At 39.0% G+C, this 25096-nt stretch overlaps 1 protein-coding gene across 1 annotated transcript in view; it reads right to left on the bottom strand.

The window, feature by feature from the left end:
• The window catches only part of ppp1r9ba (protein phosphatase 1, regulatory subunit 9Ba), a 54510-nt gene that overhangs the window by 25436 nt on the left and 3978 nt on the right, over positions 1 to 25096 (bottom strand).

The following is a 25096-nucleotide window of genomic DNA, read 5'->3' as shown; positions in this document are numbered from 1 at the left end:
TAAAGTGTGCTGAGGGAATAAGGAATGAAGTAGCTTATTCCAATAGACCAGAATGTCATTTCTTATCTACTGGATACCATATCTATAATGAATGGAACAGATGTCAGATCTATGAAGAATTAGGGGTTTGTACTTTTGCCAAAATATTTACCACATGTGGTTCAAAAATGTAAACTGAAAATGTCCCTCATTCATGTTTTATGGTTTACAGTGGCTAATTCTTTACATAACCATCCATTGACGAAAAAGGTACCATGTGCCTCAAGCCTTTAAAAATGCATTCACGAAATGGAAATGCCATGTTAAATTGACAGTACTAAGTTGCAGGCTCCAGGATTATTGCAAAGGACAAGGTCAGTAGTTCAGGACAACCCCCACAACACAGAGGTTTGAGCTTAAGGAAATGTTTTATTGGTGATTATGCGAAGTATAGAGAAACAATTTAGCATCAAACATGCCTGGTTTGAGGGTCTACCACCTGGCTGTCTGGACGAGGCAGGAGACCCCCATAATAGATTGTACCTGGAAATGCTAGTGGGGCGGAGATGGGGAAGGTGGAGGGATTAATAAATGCAAGAGGGGTAAGTTACATGGGTGTTTATATGATTTTGATAGGTTACAATGAGATGTGTAGGGGCCGTCCCTCCTCTCGAACTTTGTAAACTTCATTACATGTATGTGTATGAAAGTAACATGAATTATGCTGTCTTCCTATACTATCACAAGGCAGCTCTCTTACTGTCCAGATCAGCTGGACAGGAAAGAAGGTGTTGGAAGAGTTGGGGAGAATGCCATCGCTAGAAGTGCGGCTGTAGCTGAAAGCAAGGTTTGAAAACAGAGATTTCTTTAACTCAGTGTAGTACCAGGCATCAGGTTTTAAATTTAAAATACATATTTGCTAAAATAAACCTGCATTATTGAGACCATGATTTTTAACTTTAATTTATAGAAATTTTAAAACAGTTTGTGTGAGGATCTGAGAAGTTACCCTGCCAAAACTTGAAAAAAAAAAATATATATATATACACACACACACACACACACACACACACACACATATATATTTGGCAGACGCCTTTATCCAAGGTAATTTACAGGTGATAGGGGGCAGTACTGTACAGGGTTACAATGAAAGATTAATATTTAAATACATTATAGTTTACAATAAGTGCAAATGATACTACAGTACTCTCCTGCTAAGAAAACACCACTCAGGAAGCAAGCAAAGTGTTCTCATAGCCCAAGTGTTCTCTAAGATGTTAGCCAAGTAAGTAGCCAAATAGGCAAGTGTATGTTAATAAATCTATAATAACAATAACAATAATAAAGTAACAGACAAACTAACGTTAATAAAACTAAAGCAAAACAACACGGTCAAAAAGCTTAAATCGCTGTGTACTGTATTATGAAATTAGCCGGCAAAGGCAATAATAATGGGTATTTCTTCGGGATAACTTAACTGTCAAACTAAATTAAACAGCACCCCTACATTACAAAATGCAGCAGCAATACACAAGACATGCACAGTATATAACAGAATGGTGAAGAAACTCACCAGAATGGGAAACACCAAATTGTTCAGCGACTTGTGTCTGATTTTGTTTTGTTTTTTTTCAAGAGCTCAAACAATTTCCGAATAGTGCAGCAAGAGAAACTTGTGGAAATCGGAATACAAAACAATTCACTGATATGACAGAGGTTCTGGAAAGATTTAATAAACCAATCAGTGTGCCTCTCGCGATGACTTACTGTGTCTGTTGTGAACGAATCACTATGGCCACCAAAAAGGTGTGTTCCCCAAGGCAAGATGAGTGACGAGCAGGATCTCTGTGTTCTGCCCTGGTCCCAGCAGAGCACAGCTGTATCCAGCCGGCCAGCCTGTCCACAGTTACAGTAAACATTGCACTGTCCCCCCCCAGGGAATCGCTCAATAAATCCATGGAGGACACAAATAATTGGCTTGTGCAGTAAAGCTGATAGTGCCACAGGCTTCGTTTCTTCATTGCAATAAGCATTTATTCTGGGTTGCTTTTTCAAATGTGCTTGCTTTGCTTAGCCTTCAGGTTGCTCTATCAAACCGCACACTTAGTTCACAGTCCAGTTTGCTTGTATTTCTTAGTCATAGGTCTAGATGTCAGAATACAAGCTTGCTCTCTCACTTGAAACTACATTCTGGCTCAGGAAGATGTTTTTGTTATCCCTTATAATAGTTTATCACACTATATTTGCCTATATTTGACTATTATAAAGTCAACAACGAAGTTTGACAAAATACACATGCAGCAACGTGACTGACTGCTGAGAAAAAGCAACAAATACGTCTGCCCGAATACACAAGCAGCAACATGACTTACTGCTGAGAAAAGACGAACCAAAATGTTACTGACCGATTTCGAATCACCCATGTCATACAGGCAGCCATTTTCAAAGAAGCGTCATTAGCTTCCTGAGGAATACCAAGAGAAGCTTTTACAATTTCAGCGTTTCTAACAAACAGTACCAGCTTGGACTGATCAGAAATGCTGATCAGACCCCCATATTTTTTCGACATGCCAAGCAGTACCACAGTTCACAAATTGGGAGAAAAACAGGTTCTGACTGTTGTATTTGCAATGCAGTCAGCGCTGTTGTGGTTGCTGGGTTACATGTTGTGTGATGTCATGCTTGCTGTTGCCGGGATACGTGAGACCGTAAGTGAGTGGAGGTATTTGTACGACAGAGATGCCATCTTAAATATTATACAGTATGCAGCACAATAAATAAGCTCTGTGGTTAATCTATATTTATTTGATGTTTTATTTTTTCCTCAAATTGTGGATTGTAAATTTGGGCTACATCTTAAATTTGAGGGCATCTTAAATTCAAATATGGTAACAGGGCAAGAGGACAGCTCTGACAGACTTAAACAGAGGGCTGGTAGCAGATGCTTGGTTGGCAGATGCTTCTACCGTTTAAAATATATTACTGCTGCTTCACAAACCTGGTAAGCAGATTGTGCTGCACATTTTAATTCATGGACTTCCCTGAAGGAAGCACATGCTGTACAGTGTTCCCCCTTCATAAGCCGTCCTTTTATACCATAGAACCAGTTTTAGTATAAGGTTCCTATTTGTCCCATTTCCCTAGCACTTCATTCTTGTTATAAAGCAAACAACAAATAGAAGTCTGCTAATGGTGGCTTCCAACTGCTGTATACTGTAGCATTATAATTGAGGAGCACTGTATCAGAAAAATGTCTTTGTCACATCAGAACTTACACTGCTGACAGTGTTATGGCAAGTGTTTGTCCATTGTTATTTAACTGTGCCACATCTTCTCCTGCGGCCTAGTTTCTGTGAAGTTGAGTTAATGGCATTGATTAACTCATCACTGCCACTTGACCAGTTTGTGGAAATTACAGCTAGTCTCGCTGTTACACAAATCCTTTGTGAAGGACCTGAAACTGTGGGCTGTACTGCTGTAGCAAGTGGGACAGCTATTGTTGCAAAACGCAATTTCCTGCACTGTTACATTCTAGAAATGTTATTTATTAATGCAATAAATGAACAATATAACCACCGAGAAATTTCTGTTTGAACTGGATACCCTTGGAGATCAATCTCATCTCAAAGTTATGCCATTTTCTTCACATCGAAACAAGAGAGTGCCTGGATAAATTGCGGAGCACATGCATCACGTGATCAGCCGTATTATCAGCTATTCATTTATTTAATTTTTAAAGCCAGTCATGGGATAAAAAAGATTGGATCTGGGTGATGGCATTTTGAGCTGGCAATACCTGATAAGCAACAAGAAAATACCAGTGGAAAAAAAAAACAGTAAAATAGTGGATTTTGACAATAATGTCAAGAACCTGAAAATATAAGCCTGCTATTTGTTTTTAATTTGAAAACACCAACAGCATTAACACATAATTTAGGAAAAGGCAATGCGCATTCACTATCACATTAATCAGTTCCAGTTTTTACTGTAATGCGAGTTTAATTTGCACAACTAAGCTTAATTACTGCAGACATATCTCAGAGGCTACAGTAGCATGAAATGACATTATTATAACGGCTTTGCAATGGGAGTCTTATCTGGTAACCCGTAGCACATGATAAAACTATGAAAAAAGCTACAAAACTGACATTACAACCATTCTGGCTCACAAAATTGTTTTGGGGTTGAAGTCAGCAGTTTAATGGAGAGCATGGCCCACGATCAGAAGGTCTAATGATCCAGGAATCACATGAATTAGCAACAGCATTTCCCTGGGACTATACCCCTTCGAATGGGGAGACAATAGCCTTGCATTACCTACAGCAGGCAGGGCTTGAGCAGCAGGAGCTGTATATGGGTGGGTGGTAGCTACTGCACATCTGCTACCAATTCAACCTTCTGACCTCCCTTAAGAGCCATTTACCATAGTGACCATGCACAGTAGATTTTGCAGTTTGTCATTCATTTTCCCATGAAAGAGTAATATACTGCATTATATTCCAAGTGATTTTGCAATTGTTCAAATGCTGTTTTGGATATGTTTGTGTTACAGTACGTTGAGAACCTGCTTCGCTTCAGATTGCCTGTCAAAGACAATGTAACACAGGTTAGATTAGCCATGGTGTCTTTCTAGAAGTATAGTAATAACCTGCGGCAGCTACTTTGTTTTCCTGGCAATACAATGGTTTTAAAGACATTGGCTGACCTAGCCTACAGTATTGTCTACAGCAGGCAACTAGAACTGGAGAGCAACTCGTAGTCAAAGTAACCTCAAGACAGACTTATAAAAATAAAACACAACAGGAGGCTGTGTGGTCCAGTCATTAAAGAAAAGGGGCTTGCAACCAGGAGGTCCCCAGTTCAAATCCCAGCTTACTCACTGACCACTGTGTGGCCCTGAGCAAGTCACTCAACCTCCTTGTGCTCCGTCTTTCGGGTGAGATGTTGTTGTAAGTGACTCTGCAGCTGATGCATAATTCACACACCCTAGTCTTTGTAAGCAATAAAAGTGTCTGCTAAATAAACAAATAATAATATCTGTGCTGAAAGATCTAAGGCGGTATATGCAAACCAAATGAAAAAGCTTGTTTTCTTTTTTTTGCTTGTTGGACTAACCCCTTCTCTGCCTGAAGGAAGATTTTAGTCCATTTCAATAAAGCATGTTTTTAATGAGTGCTGTACTCTGGCCTAAATCTCCAGGATTTCAGGATAAACACACTAGCCTCTAATAGCAGGATGCAGTTGTGGCCTTGCTGATTATACCATTGATTAAAGTGACTGAGTCTGGTTTTCCCAGTCAATTCTGTATTCTTTAACGGAGAGGGGAAGACAAGAACAGCTTTGTCTACAGTACACTTTATCCAGGGCTTTTCTATCTTTGTCAATCAACAAAATACTGTAAATAAAACAATACTTAAAATGCATAAAAATGATTCACATGACTGATTCACATGTTATGAGACTGACAAAGTACTCTTGAATGTATAAAAACTGTATCTTCCTGTTGCAGTCCAGTCACAATACGGCAGATGATGCGGCAGACTATTAGGCCGGTGCTTGGCTGGCAGATGCTTCCGTATCCCAAACTGCAGGATTATTTTTTTTTAAATGTTATAACCATCTATGTATGCGACAGGATAGCGTCACAGCCCAAGCTGTTACCGATGGGAAAGAGACCTGGAGACAGAAAGCTGCAGTTTTTTAAGCAAAGCGCACTTTAATTAACAAAAACAAACACAAAAACAGGAGCAAAATAAACACGGCATGAGGGCCAAAATAAATGAACCAAACACCTGTAGGCTGGCATTAGCCTTCACTACACTCCTCCCCCACAAAGCTTTGTCTTCCTTATATACAGGTGGCCATCCTCAGTTAGCACTCAATTTCCTAATTGGAGAATGGCCACACCTGTGATTGGTGCCAGGGATTAACCCCACCTCTGCCAACCTTACATTCCCCCACACACTATTTACAGCAGCAGGTCTGCCCTGCCACAGTGTATCATTCTGGAGACCCAATGCAGTTTGCAACCCCCAACAGGAAACCTTTAAAACTGTGTATGACCATTTAGAAAACAAATGACTGTTACAGAGAAGGGTTAAACATTCAATCCATTAAACACAGCCTTAACAATCATTGAGGAACGTCTGATGCTGCCCTATAGCCTTCTCAAAGTGCTGGGGCAGATTTTTTAAATGAAAAAAAAAAAACATCATTGTTGTGGAATCTTGAAATAGAGTCAGTTAGACAGCTGTTGTCTCAAAACACTAAAGTCACAACACAGGTTAATATAGCTCATAATAGGATGTGGGTTACATTTGATGGTGGTGACAGTCCTTGTTAAGCCAAAGTTAAAATAAGATGGGGGGGCTAATGAATTTAAATGAAGTAGAAATTATATTTTATTCATCATTCAAGAATACCCCACGTACTGTACTTATCGGAAGTGCTTTTGATGTTGAACAGAAACAAGGGCTGTAGGAGCAGATAGGACGATAGGTGCAAGATTTCGCTCCATTGCTTTACAGTAGTAGGTCAGGACAAAGGCAAAACACATCTGGGCACATACTCCATTAAAAGAACAGATTGGAAAACTAAATCTCCCACCTCCAGTCTAGGGTTTTTAAGCCCTTTTTTATCCTGGTAAAAAAAAATATTATTGCTCTGTTACATAGCTTAAAGCTGTACTCACATTATAAAATACCTTTCTGTGCACATTTTAGTTCTCAAAGCTTTCGTTTAGCGTCAAATGTCATTTCAAATGACAATGTGTGGGTTCTGTTACTCTAGTTTTGTGTTTCTCAAATCTACCCTTTACTCTACCTGGTTCTGGGGGCTTGGTGCTGGATCAGGAGCTAGTTAAACTGGTCCAAAATAAAAGTACACCCATATAAAAATCCACTGACTGTACTTAAGTCAACTGCCTGCTGTCTAGTTCTTAAGACAGCTGCTTGTTGTCTACACTCCTAAATTCATCTATTTGCTGTAAATCCTGTCTGGGATGCTCGTTAAGAGTACAGTAATTATTTGCTCCAATTCCAAACTCTTAGATCTCCAGCTCACCACCAGTTGGTAGGAGTGATCAGCAGGGAGGTGTGGTAAAGCAAAGTAAAATTATAGCAAAAGCACTGTAAAGCATCGGTAAATCACAGATGTAAAAAAGAATAAGAACATAAGAAAAGCTTGGGAACGAGAACAGGCCATTCGGCCCATCACGACTCGTCTGTTGTTAGCACACCATTCTCCCCTACTGGGGGGGGTGTGTGTGTGTCTTATTTAAGAATGTAGTCTTTTTTTAATGTTCCCAGCCATGTGATCTGGGTTATGTCCCTGATTTGTGGCACAATTCAATTCAAACTTCCAGGCATTGGAGACCTTTTAATTCTGAGGACCACCTTAATGGTCAGCCCCAGTTCCATTTATCAGGCTCCCTGAAATGCCAGGCCTCTTGCAGCATCTGAGGCTTCCTGACGTCACAGCTCTCAGCTGGCTCACTCTGCTGCTGCCCACTGCCAGAGCTGGGGGCTTCAAAGGGAATAATCAGTGGCTGCCTACAATTGCTCAAACTCCTGGTTTCTGATCATTGAAATACTATACTTAATTTAGGGTGGTTCAGAAATCTAATGCAGGACTAGTTGGATGTTCTAACCCTATACAATCAGTATCTCTGGCAAGCTCCTCTCCCTGTTTAATTGCACAGAAATCAGCAGCTGATGGAGACAGTATTACTTCTGTCTTGAACAGCAGCCAATTGACCTGATAGGAATAAAACTTCTGCCGGATCAGATAAGACTCAAGAGTTCACTTCTAGTAAATAAACCATTTACTTTAACCAGCAATACTCATTCTCATATCACATTCCATTAACTCTGGATTCCAAGGTACTCTGATATGCTGTATCATTAGGCATATCACACTGCCTGATGGTTTTATATATTTTACAGACAGAAATACACCAAAGAGATTCGCATCATGCCTTGTTAGTTTTTGATTTGCATAACCTTGCTATATAAATAGCAGACAAACCTCTATATTGTGTTACAATGGCTAAGCACGCCAAACCATGCTGTTTTAGATGATACACACAGCAGACAGGAAACTCAACATTATACACACAGAGACTGAAGGGGTTATAATCTCAGTAACAATAAGAAAACAAATTAATCTGGGCTGCTCACACCAAAAATAAAATAAAAAAAACATTTTTTTACTTGATATAATAGTGCTATTAGGTTACCCACATAACTGTTCTGCAGGCCTACTGCTTATCCTGTCTATACCGCTAGTCATGGAACTAATACTGGAGCTCATGTAGAACAAAAAATGAACGCATTATATTCCACTTGCAGCCCTAGCATGCCATCCATGCAGCCTGTAGCTGCTTGCTGGGGTCACTGTGGGGTCTGTAGATGTCATCGTGTCAGCATGTAGCTCATAAGAGACAGTGAGCGCCTTTCAGTTTCCGCATTGAGCTGTGGAGTGACTCGCCACTCATATAAATGGGGATTATGAACATGGCTTAACAGCAAACCCACTGGAGTGAACAGGTCTTTACAAAGGCACATCACACCTTGCAGATCACGTTTCAGGCAATGACTCCCTTCAGGAAAATGAATAAGGGGAATGCTGTATGAATCGCATTTCATATTCTTTAGTTTGGCTGAAAGGGTCTCTCTTTTTTTTTTAAATCAACAGCTCTGTGTGGGAGAGCTGAGGCCCTGTACATGTAAACAGTGTTTTTGTTTCTTGTTTTGGGTTTTTATAAAAAAAAGTTTGTTTAAAATGAAGTATGTGCTAGATGTGGCAGGCCCAATCCTTTGTTCTCCTTTCTTTTATCAGTAGAGATACACATTGTCTGGGCATGGCGAGGTTGGCTGTAAGTAGGGTTGCCAACTGTCCGGTTTTACACACAGACAGTCCGGTTTTTAAACTTGCTGTCTGGTTTTCTAGTACACTGAAACCCAGACACGCATAGCCTGCTAACACTTAGGTGCCAACGTCGCTGAAAGCCGACCACCAGCTGATGCGAATTTGTGAGACTGCTGTGCCTTTAATTATAAATTGCTGTTGCAAAATCAAAAAAAGAACTGGACAAACTGACGTCACCAAGACGAGCAGCACAATTTCAGCTTTTGATAGGTACATCATTTGATATATGCTGCCATTCAATTACTTTCAGCAAATCGCTGTAAAGGCAGATGCTGCAAGCAGCCAAAGAGAAAAGGAAGCAGTGCCTGCGTTGTGTAGCAAGCCCACTGGTTCGGTGACAGTCTGTCAACTTTAATAGATTTATAAATTACACTTATAAAGAAGTATTTGAATAAAACATTTATCTCATGGCATGCACGTCTATCGCTGTCAGAAAAGAAGACGTGTTCAGTGAGGTAGCTTGTTGTATGAACAGAACTAGTTACCACAGTAAATGACTGAAAATATTTTGATGCTCTGTGAATTGTCTTGTATATATACTGCAATAAACTTTTTTTACTCTGTAAACTTTAGACTGTGGGTCGGTGTACACTTATTAGTGCTGTTGGAAATGCATACTTACGATGCTGACAGACGCAGTCAGAGACCTCTAGTTAGTGATGCTTATGGGATTACTTTTACAAGCATGCTACCAACTAACTGATAAAAATAAATACAAACTGGCTGTGCTGAAAAATAAACTACTTCAAAAAGTTCCACACACAAAAATTAGAGTGATGTTAGACAGTTGAGCCGGGAAACCGAGCAAAAATATAAAACTATAGGTAAATAAATTAGTGAGAATTCTATATTACACTGAAATGCTTAACTATTTATTTATTTATTTATTTTTTATTTTTAACATAGTACGTGAGATTTTCAATTGAACAAATATAATCAAGAAATGAATCATTGTGGTAGATAATTGTTTTTTTAAAAAAAAAATTTATTATTTGTTTTTTGTTTGAGTTTTTAGTACTTTCAATGTCATTTTTATAAACCAAATTGCACATTTAAAGTTTCATGTTTTTGGTTCATTTTGCCTGGTCGAACGACTCATGACGACAACCTACTTCAAAGATGAAGTACTAGCATCAGTTCCCTCAATCAGTTGCTGGGGACCAGTGAACGTGTGGTTTGCAGTGCGCAGGTGTACCAGGTGATGCAAGGCCTCCAAACAATGACAGACACCAAGTTCACGGTTCAAACTGTTCTTTCAATGCGGTTCACGGTTTGAAACTGTTAAATAATAATACTGGCTCAGCGATGTGTATCGCCAGCATATAAACCACAGGGTTTAGTCCCAAAATAATACAACAACCATAACAGCCAACACAGTCACAGTCACGTCTCCTGATAGTGAGTGCTCTTAGTGCAGGTGCGGTGCAAAACAATAATAGTGAAACAGTGGGGCGGTGTAGTCCGGGCTTGGTGCTGTCCTGTAGCGACAGCTCCCGGTTCATGTTAGCCATCTAACAATGACAAACACAGGCAGTTAGTATGATAAACAGACAAAACACATGACACGTTTCAACACTCCATTTCCTTTACAGGTCCTTAAATTAACCATAACAAAGACTGCATCGTCACACCCCCTGAAATACCCTTAGTCACGCCCCCTGCAATAGCTAGTTCAATCATGCTCCTCCAATCCATGACTGACACATCGCGTACCGCGTTTAGGACAACGACTTCTGGCATTGTGACTCCTGCCGCCTTCCTGGATGGCTGGCTTCCGACTGACCCTGGAATAAACTACCAAACCATCCAGTAAGGGGCACACTGTTCCTGTTATACAGCTCCCTCACAGGTGAAACGGCCCAGGGAGTGCATGTGCAAACAGATAACTAGATTTAAAAAAAGGCACAGCAACTGAGAGCTTCCTTTAACCTGCAGTACAACCAAATATCATGTTTTAAAATTAAAATACATGTGTGCTATGACGTGTTTCTTTTCAAACTGCACAGGTTTATGGAATTATTTTGTTATTGGCCAGGAGAAACAGTCAAAGCACAGAAGTCCCAGCAGACATCTGTGAATTTAGCACCTCAACAGTTCTGGGCTCTACTGGAGCCACTGAACCTCAGGCCTGCAGTTTTGGCTTCATCCTGCCACCAGGGCTTGCTTAATCTCCAGCGGGAGCCACTATGAGGCTAAATGGCCCACTTTTATTCTAATTCCTCTGTAACTGCTGCCAGCTTGAACCCAAAGGAACGCTTTTTGGAAATAAAAAGGCAGGAATGGTCCCAGCTTGAATGTGAGCTCAGGGACACTCTACATGCTAGAAAAAGCTGGAGATGGCACAGTGCCGCCAGACTGTGAGCTAATGGGAAAGGAACTTGAGAGAAAGACAGAGAGAGAGAGAGCAAATTTACAAGTGTATGACTCGAACCTCCAAAAACACCTTCTTACCTGTTTTATTAACCCAGCCACTGGCAATTCCCTTATCGTGTTGCTGTAAAATGTTTTGTTTTGTAGTGATTAGAACAGACTCTTGCTTTCCAAGCTGTAGCCAGTCCTGACAAAGGCATTAGCTGAAATATCTCCAGCTTGACCCTACCTGAGCCTCATGCTCATTCTCTGCCTACACAGGAAGTAAACTTGGAAAGGATGTCAGAGTGTTTATTTCTGCCCCCTTCTACAACTATGGCAACTGTGAGTTAGTAATTGGTAAATCTCTATGCAACATCTACACAGAAAAAACAGCTACATTTCCCTAGTCCTGTAACACCATGATAGAACCTATATAATATCAAATAGCTAAGACATCACATATTATGAATATCCCTTTAGGTCAACTATGGTAGTGGAAAAACACACCAAGACAACAGCTTGTAATAAAGAATTGTAAAACTGAATTAATAATGAACAGAAAAGCTCCTGCAACAAGAGTACTGCGCAGTGTGCCGTCATGGACGGCCAAAAACTAAATGGAAAAATTGTGGCACTGGAACTGAAACAAAATCAGTTTCCCTGCATTTTCCAGCGAGCTGACAGTTTTCCAGCCCTGAGGGGGTAGAGTAGGAACAACAATTACAAAGAGTCTATTTTTAAAGCGGATTGCATAAAAAGACAGTTACGAGAGGCGAGAGGGAGAGAGAGGACAAAGCTAACAGTGTTAATATACAGTTCATGCGGGGGAGGGGGTGGGGGATGGGGGGGGGGGGAGGGGAGGGCTCAGAGTGGTGACTCACTCAAAGATGGTTCGAGTGCAGTTCATACACAGACCGCATCACAAGAGCCATCTCCCGGGGTGTCGAGAAATCAAATGGCTGAGGAGAGAGCAACTCAATCTTCCTAATATGGCCATTGCTTTCAATAGCAAAGGAGTGTAGCTGCTATATCAATATTTGGTAAAAATTTAGTAGGCCTACCTACCTTGGGGGAGTTAGAGTTTAATAGCTCAACCTATGCAGGTACTGGGAAAATGTCACCACTCTCAAAAACTTGTTAAGAAATTCCAGAATGCAAAAAATGATGTGTCATTTTTTTTGACACATCACACCTACAGTGCCACGCCAAAACCTTACTGACATTATTGACACAGCAGCTGTTTCTCATATTGTTTTGCTCAAATTCTGTACTTGTCTTATAGTACAAATTCTAACAGCAATAAAACAATAAATGCTTCATTCTAGCTCTATCCCTTTTGTAACCGTCTGCATTGCCAGATCTGATTGGTTATGCTTTGCCCGGAAATCTCCTAATACAATATGTCCCATCATCTCAATTATAGAAAGAATCAACTGCAGTAAGTGTTATAATGCAGTTCCTCTTTAGCTTAATGGAATATTAGACATTAGGATAGTGTACCATTTCACAGTTCAGGTCTTGGAACTCTTAAAGGGGCAGCATTTAAAGCACTACAAAATATGTGAAATGGAGACCAGGATGTAGCCAGTTTATTAGGGCTGATCAATAGCTTGCCATATCTTAAAGAAGGGGAAACAGTCGTAGCATACAGTCCCCTGGAATCTCATAAAACTTGAATAGGATTATGGAACAACACAAATCAACACTGGAAATGTGGTGAACTTTCTGTAACTAAAGCTGTGTCATAACATGATGCACCATTGCACCAGCCTACGGTAACTGGAAAAAATTCAAAATCAGTCCAGTTGATCTCAAAGTATATCGTTAGTGCCCTGACATGCCACGTGTCCTTGCAAACCCAAGGCGCTTGTGCACGGCAGTCACTGAACACTGTCATTAATAAGCACACATTAGCCTGAGTTATATTGTTACAGGTTTTATACATCTGGTTGATTACCCTTTTCTCCAGGAAGAATGCATTTTGCATTTCCATTTCTGCAAAAAACCCTTGTCCTCCTAAGCAGAACACAAGCTTATATAATTTGGGAATTTGGGAATCGGGCCATATTACAAAAGCATCCTGAGTGACATTTTTATCTTATGTTCAGAGATATAGTGTCCTAACTACAAGTTTAGGAGCGTTTATATTATAGAAAATGCTCTCCTAACTTTTTTTCCTAGTTTAATTTAAGATAGGAAATAGCATATGACAGAACTATCTTAACTTGGTCATTTCTTAAGTTTCTTTCCTAACGTCTAGAACTTGGCAGAACCTTTCCCATCAGTATGTTAGAAAAAGATAATGGTTAGTTTGAAAGATCTGATCAAACCATGCAAAAAAACAGAGCATGATGTACATGTATTATTTTTGTCGAAGTTACACCAGCTCACAAGTTACTGTTGGTGATTACAATAATTATGACAATTGATATTTGAACCTTTACTGAGGAATAAGATATTCATTTTTATTTTTTTAATAGTTATTTATTTATTGTTAACTAGATTTAATTGCAGATTTGTTCTGCGATCAAAACCTCATTCTATTCCCGAGTAAAATTTAGAGCCCTGTTTTTCTTTGCCACAGCTGAATCGAGTTTAGACGCCATGACTTAAAAACATGTATATTTTGGTGACAGTTAACAGTTAACTGTAACTTGCTCTATTCAGACTCAATCAGTCGTTTACAGATAAGATTGGTGTTAAATAGGATTTCCTAACTAATGTTAGGATAGGATGAGACACTAAGGAAACTGTAGACACTGCTGACTCGGGAAATGCTTTTGTAACACCAATTTAGAAAAAAATAAGATAGAAAAGCAAGTTTGGAAATTGTTCTGTAATACGACCCCTGCTGCAGCATAAACTAGAAGCTTGGCTTAGAATATTCAAATACTGCTTGAAAATATATTCAATGCCAAAAATGCCCATGTTTGTATTTGTGCATAACAAAATGTACAAAGGAATGTATCAAAGTGATATTATGTAAAGTGATGCATAAATTAAGTCTGAAATAATGAACACACATTCTACTTAAGTGCTTCTCCATTCCTAATAGGCAATTTGGTTGCCAGGTATATTTTACCTAGAATTTTATTTTCCTGTAATATGGTACAAATTGTGCGAGTTGCTTTCCAGCTAATTCAAAATAAAATATTTGAAATCTGAAAGAATACTTGAAAGTGAAATACCCTTGTTCCTCCCACACTGCCAGTGCCCCTGCAGCCGCAGTGTCCAGTGTATTTCTTGTCTGTGTGTTATTCTGACAGGCTTTACTGTGTCACAGTCTATTTATTACATGACCTAATTCTTTCTCTCCATCATGGGATACCCACAAATAAATTAGCAGAAATAACACTTTAAAAAGATTAGCGGTTTTCCCCAAACGCAGGAGAAAAATAACCTCCATAAAATACAGCAGTCTAGTGTAACGGATGCAAACTCAAAATGCTATTATTAGCAGGCAACAATTAAAGGAAGCCATTTACACAGAATGTCTGAAGCACTGTATGGTAAAAAAAAAAAAAAAACTCCCTAAAGATTCATTCCTTTCTCAGCGTCAAGATGGGGAAAACTGCAATTAGAGTGAGTTTAATTACATAAATACTTTCTAACTCAAATAACAAACAGGAACCAAATGGCAGATGTAATTACACCATAGCATGCCCTACCATACTGGCAGAATCACTAATAATTAAAAAAACGCTAAAGTTGGATAGCATAGAATTCTGTACTTTAATAATTGCCTGTAAAAACTTGTGTGCAGGATTGGTGTAAATAAATGGTCCTGAGTACTGTTCAGGGACCAAAAAGTGCTATAAGGATTCTGACTCAAAACCAGTACATTAATGCAAAATAGTTGATTTTAGTATTATTGCTCTGGGAGATATGTTCATTAAATATTTTTATACCATGTGTTATTCAAGAAGGATGGTATTTTCAGACAAGTACTGTAGCCACACACTTGTATCTCCCTTGAGAGCTGTTTTGAGCCGGGGAACTAAACAATAATCTCCACTTGATTTTGATTTCCGAGATGTCAGGTGCAAGCCCTACTGCTAACTGCAAAAAAGGTCCATAATAATTTGCTCACATGGTCTGTTTTAGTAAAAATACAGCACTATCTTTTATACTGTTTCCTTGGATTTCATTACCACTTGTGTCTGTAAGTCCTCTGATTTATATTTTCTGCTGTGGGCAAAATTCAGGCTAACTTCATAGTAATTGGCCCATAGTGGAAATCAAACCCCCTGCCTAAACCTTTATTGTTAACAATTTAGGCCTAAGCCAAGTCAAGGTCTCTTTTCATTGGTACACTTGTACAAATTCCCCAACAAGAGTAAGTTACTATAAACCCAACAGGAAGTGCCAGTGTAAGCTAAATGCATAAGAAGAAAGGTCATTGACACAGTCACTGAACAGAAAACAGGAAACCCAGAACAGTTTCTCATCTACACCGCTGACTACTGCCTTCTCACATCACTGTCAAAGTCTCCAGTGCACAAACACGAGCCTGCATTTCAGACAGAAGCCACAACACTGTCACTTAGGTGATGCCGGGTCACCAAGGGAAGCAAAGACTCCAAACTTTGAAAGGGATCCTCAAGCAAATATTTTCTTGGCGACACCTGTCTTGCCTGTTGTGACTGAAACTTGTTTGGAGCACTTGCAGATTGCTTTGAGAATAAAGCTCAGTGTGCGGCAATCTGGATAAACTGGAAGCATCTGCCCACGCTAGTAAAACACTGAACTAACATGCCTTCATATTGTGGAAAACAAGCGAAACAATTGGAATAAAATGACTTCCTCTGACTAATAAAATTAGATAACACCCTCCTTGGCCCGTGGCTGTGGAACATCGTAGATGAGGAATGTTCTCAGAACACAGTCTGTTATTAGTGGTTATTCAGAAAAACACAGATCAGTGTTGGGGGAGGCTGGGAGATACCAGCTGTCACTTCATTGGTTAGACATTTCAAACGAATATTCTGCAGATGCGAGCAAGACGCAATATGAATAAAGAACCCAAGATAGACAAGGACACCGGAAACTGACAATAAATGTGTGTGTTTTGGTGGTGGTTGACAAGAATGGGGTTAATACCCAACCTGCCAAAATAAATGTGAGAATGTGGCTGGTCTCAAACGAGGTAATTGGTGCTAAGTGGGACCAGCCACGTGAAATAAAAAGGGAATATTAAGCTCCATTAGGAGGACCACCATGGCAGGTGGTAAAAGAAAAGGAAAACCAGCGGAGACTTTTGCCCAGCCTGGTTAAATTATACTTTTGTTTTTTTTTTTTTTTAACGCGGTTTTGTTAGGAAAACGACTTAGCCACCCCAACCCTTTAGTTTCGAAGAACCAAGAGTTTAGCGTAGCACTCCTGGAAGGAAAAAAAGCACAGAACAGAATGATAGCTTTTCAGACCAATTCTGCAGCTGTTGTGTCATATGCAAGACAGCTAATTTCTGAAGCAAGAGTAATCAGTTCCTTTACTGTGCCAATAAAATAATGTCGTTGTTTTTTTGGAAAATGCATGGTGTCAATTTCACTTCTCTTTTGCTTCAATCACCCATACTGATGTTGGAATTTGTTTCTTATTCCAAAATGAGTCTTCTGATAAAATGAACCTATGAAGGAAGGGCTACTATAACCTTTGAGATCAAGGGAAAGGAAGTAGTCTATCATTCGGTTGCATCAACTTTTTAAAAAAATCTAGTTTTAGAACTAATGGAAGTACACAAACTGAGTTCCTATTAACATCAGCCCTCTATCAAAGTCAATCAGATCAACTATCTTGCCCATCACAACTAAACCTGGTTTGTAACAGGGAGATGCATCTTTTTTGGTAAGCCATCATGAATCACAGACTATTTACTGTATTCCTTTGAATTTAAGACAAGCTTTTTTAACAATTATTTGCTTCTCAAAAATAGCCTGTGTCTTAAAATCACCAACAAAAGACATGACTACCAGAGTACACATACAATGTGACTGACTGCTGAGAAATCACAATCCAATCTTCCTGTATAGTAAGTAAAACTTGCAAAAGGAGATTTCTGGAACATAGTGCTGTACCAGATATTGTGTTTTAAAATGTAAGTTTATTCAAAACTGCACATTTGATACCAATGCAGCAAACAGAGGTGCAGAACAGATAAGCAGAATGATTTTCTTAGCTACAACCACTTTGAGACAGCTAGCAAGTCAAGCCCTGCTCAGACCTGGATTGCAGAATAATTAACACCCTGCCTACAAAGGGAGTTTATTTTATGGGAAATTTAAGGTGTGAAGGGGTGTTAGCTAACTGCCAGGCTGAATGCACCTTCTGATCGCAGTCAAAGACATAAAGAAGCATGTGATTTAAACCTCCTGGAAAGAGAGCCCCACACCACACTGCCACTGAAGAGGTTAACAAAGGAAGCCTTTGGATCATCACTGCTGTATCCATAGCCTTTACACATCTACAGCTAAGGCCAAAAGTTTTGCATCATTAGAATTGAGACATAATAAAAAACTATATATTATATAATTAAACTATATGAACATAATTTTGATTTGTTTTTTTTTATTTTATTTAACATCATTGATCAAAGAAACTACAAAATCATATCATAACAAGTCTAATGGAAACCAGAATTGTAAGTATTTCCTGTTAAATATCAAAATGTCACATTTTTCCATTTTTGTCAGTTTTTCATTAACTAAAGTGGTATGTAATTTAATATGTTAATGTGATATTATTCAGCAGGTTCCATTCGACTTTGAAACAAAATTTGTTAAATCTACAGGGTGATGCAAAACTTTTGGCCATAGCTGTAGAGCTTGGCTGGATCCCTGTAAAGAAACTTGGAAAATTATACAAAAACTATTACCAAGGAAACAACTGGCTGACCCATCACATCTTTCCACCAAGCTTACACCAAGTTTCATCACAATGTGAACAGAGGTTCTCTATCTAATGCATAAGTAACAAAACGTGAAACAGCATGTACATTCAAGAATTCTCAAAAGAACGCTGTAGTCAGAGACATAGGTACGAGGTTGTGTTAACGAGAATGGAAATGCAAGTGGAATGGCATTATAGGACAAATGGGAGCCCAACCATACTGCCTATAACTTGTTCTGAAGTATAAAGGGCTGACTTATAATGAGGGAGTACTGTATTGAAGCTGCAGCATCCCACAATCAAGGTGAACTGTAGACTAAAATGTGTTCAGGATATGAAGACAAATGTCCCAAATAACATGATCTAGTAAACAGATTTAATGGACAATGGGAACAGTACACTGATGCATTATCTGGCCTCTTACCCGCTGGTCTTAGTGCAGAGATCACACAATAGATATTTAAGGGCAATCTGAGACCCCTAAGGAGTGACACTGATGGGTGCACTACCTTGCCAAAGTATTCTGGGGATCTACTACATTCTTTGGTAGTTTTACCCATCTCATCATAAGCCTTCTTATCAGTCGTTCAACTCAGTAAACAGACACACGCTCCTCCTGCTCCTTCCTACTGAAAAAACGAAGTGAAAGTCAGTCGGGAGTGTACACAAAGTACTGGTAAATAATGAACTTGTGTACGGTACAGTATGCAAATATAACCTTCATCCAGCTCTATGTAAATTTCAATCTGCATGGTAGTCACTGCTACACTAGCATCAATGGGGCTGTTCTCTACTGTCTCCACAAACTACAGCTACCCAAATTCATTCATATTATAAAGACAAAAAACAGTATCACATTATAGGCACAATATGATACACAAAGAAGTGCTAAGCCCATCTACTGTAGCAATATTATTCTGTAGAAGATCTTTTTGTTTTTTGCTTGTCTTACTTCAATTTGGGATGTGCAAGTATTTGAAATGCATGGTTGCTATGAGTTATGGTTAAGGTTTAGATTTGGGTCAGGGTCAGGGTCAGGGTTAGGGTTAGGGTTTGGGTCCAGGACTCTGGTTCGGGTTGAGGTTAGAGATCACTATAGATGATAAATTACTGCTTCTTCCTGGTAACTAACTGCATGTGATTCACACTCACTCCAATGGTCTACGCTCAGACCATCTGCTGCTAATGAGCATGCATCATTTTAATGGTTTGTTCTACTCACGTCACCCCACTCTGTCCAAAAAGCTCTTTTTTTTAAAAAAACTTAAAATACAGCGACTTTAAAATTGAAACTGCTAGGCACTGTAATCTTTCCTGAGAGATTAATAATAGAAACATAGGACAGACTAAAGCCATGGAGAGCTGGATTAAAACAAGCAGAAAATTGGGTCTGCCGGAGATCCTTTGGACATGTACTGTAGCCACCAGTTTTTGATGGCTAATTCGCCCAGATAGAACACTTTATGCAACGCTATCTAGAAGGGGTAAGCTTGTAAAGTACTTTAAATGAATACAGAAAACTCTTTCCCTGTAACCAGTTCCACAAAAGACTTAGCATTAGGGCCACGGTGTCAGTGCCTGTCAAACTGGAGATAATTATTCCCCCTCTAGTAAGATCAGTTTCCACCAAGACCATTTTACTCAGTGCCTTTGGTGTTCATTACAAGGAGATGTATAGTTTGTGTATTTTAGATACACATCTGCTGATCCTTTCGAAAGTTGCTGCACTGTATTATAGTTTAAAACACACATACAGTACAGCGGTACACCTAGCTAGCTGATATGCACTAATACTTCTTGTATATTTAAATCTGTTCCACTGCCTGCACTGCATACAAACAGTAACAAACATATTATACTGATGAGAAAGGGTCAAGCGAGGACACTCACTGTTGCTACCGGCCTGGTTAGGTTCTGTCCAGCCTTCAACAAAGAGTCATGTTATGGCCGTTTGTCAACTTGATTTGGTTTCTTATATTCTTAACTTATAATTCTGACTACCATACTGCACCCACTTCATTAACATACTCCCTTCATGTAAAAGCATCCCAGGGAAGATGTAAAAGGCTAAAAAGAACTTGGAATGTCCCTCTAGTAAAAAGGCCAATTCCGAGATATGTTGGAGGACTACATATTGACTGCCTCAGCATTCCGAGTGGAACCTGGAGTTCCAAAGTAAAGGTGCTTGAGAAATAAATGCCCTCATACGTTTTTAATCAAGTTCTTGGAATTACCAAGAGACCAGTATTAAAGTACAGGCCGCTTTGTAAGGGATATGTACCTCACTAAAATAGGCAGGTTCGAAACCTTGGACTGCCTTTTAAAGTTCTGGATGATAAATGTTATATTTAATACAGCTACAGCTATGACCAAAAGTTTTGCATTACCTTTATTATAGGATGGAACATAATTTAGATGTTTTGTTTAACATCATGTAATCAAAGAAATCACAAAATGATACCGCAAAAGTCTACCGGAAGCCGGAATATAAGTACAGTAATATTTCATTTTAGATTTCGAAATGTCACATTTTTCAATTTCTGCAGTTTTTCTTTAAGTATTTAAAAACTGCACTAAACTTTAAGTATACAGAAAACTGCAAGCTGTCTTTAATTAAACATGTTCACGTAGCATTATTCAGCAGGTTTAATTTGACTTTATGATGCAAAATTATCTATAGGGTAATGCAAAACTTTTGGCCATGTATTTTAGAGCAAATCAAAATAATTTGGTAGGGTTTAAATGTAAGGGAATCTTACAGCACAGCACATGTGTGTTAACGCCTTTGTCCTCACCAACTATGCAGATTGAGAACTGTTATACACACTGGGATTCCTGATGTCATTTTCTGGTCTGATCTGCATACTGTAGTGGCTCATGATAGCAGTTTCTGAAGACAGCTGGCTCTTGTGCAATTCTAAGCAGCTACTATACTATTTCAGAAGCCACATATTTCCACAGGCTCTGTAAAAAAACATATTTCACAATTAAACATACTATGTACCTGAAAAACAGTAAATGCTCAATAGTAGAATATTTGTATGTCCACTTTTCATTTACATTCTGCTTTCATCATCAGTGAATTACCAAACACAATACAAACATCAATAAATGTAAAAATAACAACAGACATGTGAAATGTCCCCCTTCTTGTTTCTTCTGTAATATTTAGAATCTTTAATGCAGCTGGTGTCTTTTTCATTGAAGACATTTTTAAGACATCTCTGCAGTTTGTGTTCAATCATTTACCGGAAGCAAACTTTTGCTGTGTTTATTTTTAAGGCAAGAGTTTGCTGTGTTTATTTTTAAGTGATAAAAAATATGTATATTTAAACTGTCCTTTCAGAATCCTTTCAGAATTTTCTCGGGGAACTACGTTACATGGCAATGGCTTAATTTCACGGAAATTGCGAAATTCGTGAAAAGAAATATAACCTTAGCTCTAAATATAGAAACCCAATTGCATTCTGTCAATTAAGCAGATGATAAATGGAACCCGGAAGTGACAACCCCCCCTCATGTGATGGTGGTTAGGGGCTGCTGAAGCAGGTTAATGTTGGTTAGTATTGCTGTAACCAGTATCCTCTCTATGTGAGATAAGTTCCCTTTTTATTGTTTTCAGACCTACTAACAGCAAAAACCTGCTTGTGTTTTTGAATAATAATGAACTGTAGAAGACCTGTGACAATGCTGATGTGTTACCATGGTTATGGAACGGCAAACCAGGGTGTCAGAACATGCCACTATTTCTCCATGCACTGAGCAACCATTTGCTATCTAGCTTTTGTTTCCGGGACACAAATAATCCAGACATTGCTGTTAAATAAATTGCTGTATACTACTGATCTGTACAAGGCAGGCGTCTCTTGTTCCTATAAGTGAACACGCATCCATTCCCTCTGTCAGTGCACCAGAAAGCTAATCAATAGACTGATACATATACTGTAGCACTGCATGGACTGAACCCAGTGCTCAAGCAGCTTTAAGAAACCATTTGCAGTCCAGACTGACCCAGTGCATTATACAGGTTGTACATTATACAATTCAAAATGATAAAAAAAAGAGAGGGCATGTTAAGGCAAGAATCAACAAGGGAGGAAAGACATAATCACCAAGGGACTAGATCCTCAGGAATTGTTTTCTCTACTAGCCCCACCTCTCATATAGGGTTCTCCCCAGGAATTTTATACATTATAGCCAGGAGCACTTTTAAGGATAAAATAAACTTCCCTTACCTTAAACATATAATACGAAAAAGTATTTGAATAATGTGCTGTCTTTCATTGACTGTTTGCTTTTTTTTATGTTCTACATTCTTTTTCATTACTGTTTTTTATTATGGTAAATTACCGTACTTATTTAGGGACGTAGGTTTATTGGAGCTTAAAACCTTTCCACTTCCTTTTTAGCTTAATTATTGAGCTTACTGCTTCATTTAAATTGTTTTCTTCGTTAAGTTTTCAGGGCATTTTGTTAATACACGTCCCACTTTTGTTTTTTTGCTGTTCTTTAACTGTTGCATGAAACCGGAGTGTAATAATCCAGCACCTCTGCACTTAAGCATTTGTATGTCAGCTGACAAGTGTTCAGCTGATAGCCCATCATGCCTTTCTTCTTAAAGGCTTACAGCATGAACATGAACCCCCAATATCTCTCACAAACACCTCGGTACATATTTTTTTACAATATCACAACAAAAGGAATATGCTTTTTTTGGTGCATACATATAGTTATTATGTACTATATAGATATAGTACTATATATACACACACACACACACACACCTTACAGTACAATCATACAACAAAAAATTGACTAAACGATAATACCTGAAAATAATCTTAATATTTTTTAATTATTTAATAATAAAGTAGCTGCCACAAGTACAGTATTAGGCGGTAGACTGCGCCGATCGCCGGCTTGCTTTGAAAATAATCGGTTACTTTTTTTAGCAGTCATTGTAACGTTTCAGCCTCTCAAAGTGCTTAACACAGAAAACCCGCCCCCTTCAACAGATTGACTGGTTAAATGCTGTGTCAAGACATAACACAGATGTCATGTGATTCCAAGTTGGGTTTTTTTCACCCAAAAACGCACAAGTGATCTAGTCTGCTAGAAGTGGATTCAATCCTTATTGTTAGGCAAAGTAGCATCTGCAAGACGGGCGGATTGGGTTTTTTCGGCCAGACAGCGACAGACACTTTGCCGGGCGGTGCGCCCGGCTGAAAAGGCCTAGGGAGAGCCCTGTGTTAGTCCTGGCACCTAGAAGTCTCTAGACAAGCTCCAAGCCAGGTAAAGGTAGATTTGGAGAAAAGGCAGAATAACTCAAAACCCAGAACCTACAGTTTGGTTACACATTCCAGTGGAACACCATATAACAGCTATTCCTCTTGAATCCATGGGAATGTGCAGCCTTTGTTTTAAAGTCATAGTGATTTGCAGTGCATGGTCATTTTTAGCCTTTAGTGCACACTAATGTAAGTACTGTAGGCTTCTCATGTTTGACCAAACTGTGCGTCTCATATTTACTCTGGACAAGGGTAATCTAAAATAAATAAACAGTACTACATTTCAACCACTAATTTTCCAGGGCATCCCTGTTGTTACAGAACAAAACAGTCGTACTCCAAGCTATACGATATGCAATCTAATCATGCATATAAACACGTGATGATTAAAACCAATTAGCCCTTCTGCCACTGATCCCTGGCATTTCATGTCTAAATCTTTAACCCCTACAGGTATAGACCCCTTACTACCAAAGTTATGACTTTTTTCAACACTGATGAATTAAGAGATAATTGCTCTAGTTAGGAGTAATCCATACTAAAGCATACTGCATATTGGACTCTGTGTGATTCATCACCTAGACTTTATTTTTGCAGTAACGCCTTGGCAGGATTCTGGATTGAAATAGCGATGGCGTAATTACAGAAGTACAATATTTCATATCAATGACAATTGCATGAACCCATGCACACTGGTAATACACTGCACTATACCATGTGGTGCCCCCATGTCAGTGTGTGCTGCCATATTAAGGCCACTCTGCATTTGATTCAGATCCATTGCATTGCCCCCATTGCTGGTAATTCTTTGAGCTGCTAAAATGTCATTGTTCATTGTCACATGGGAGGTCAAAATGGGGATATCAGGAATGCAAACTTTAAAGAAAAATCTTTGCATCATTTCTTTTGTAATCAGACTGTGACCTTGACTTGGACCAATATGTAAAATCAATGATAGAAATGGCAGAGTCCCTAATTCAAGCACGCTTGAAACACAATTTACTGTTAAAGCTGATCTAGGTTTTATGCAGTCGTCGCTTTATTAAAATAACCCAAACTAATTCCAAGCATCTATATTAGGTTGCCATGTGATTAAAAAAAAGGCTTCAACGCAGCTTAGAGCAGAGACCCTGGTGTGCTCGTATGGTTTTCTACAGCTGACAGCCCTACTTTGCTCCACAGCACCAGGTCTGGGAGTGATCTGCTTACTCAGGTCCCAATTGCAATTTATTTGGAACCCAAAAGGATTTCCGATCAGGCAACCTAAGCAGCTTGCACCTGAGAATCTATAATGATACACGAATACCCGGGCTTACTCAAACCAACAGAGGGCTGTGTAGTGTGTCACCTAAATAAATAAATGGCAACTGCACATCTTTAGCCTCACCACATATACTGTAGAGCTGTGTCAAAACAGCCTGTGCAGCGCCTTGGGGGTTATACCTAAAAGCTGACTGATGGATTTTGAGTAAATTTTGTCATGTTTGACAGAGCAATTCTGCCTTCCTTCAGCTTGAATGTTAAATTGTCTTCTTTAGTAATGTTTAAATAACTATGCACAAATTACATATTTCTGTTGCAGATCATTTTATAACAGATATTTACTCAAGATTAGGAAGTTCTGAAAGATAAACCCTTCTCAAATTGATGGCTACTGAACA

Source organism: Polyodon spathula, chromosome 28 (genome assembly GCF_017654505.1).
Source record: "Polyodon spathula isolate WHYD16114869_AA chromosome 28, ASM1765450v1, whole genome shotgun sequence".
Lineage (NCBI taxonomy): Eukaryota > Metazoa > Chordata > Actinopteri > Acipenseriformes > Polyodontidae > Polyodon > Polyodon spathula.
Note: the sequence above shows the minus strand (reverse complement) of the source record. Positions and strands in the feature narration are given on the sequence as shown.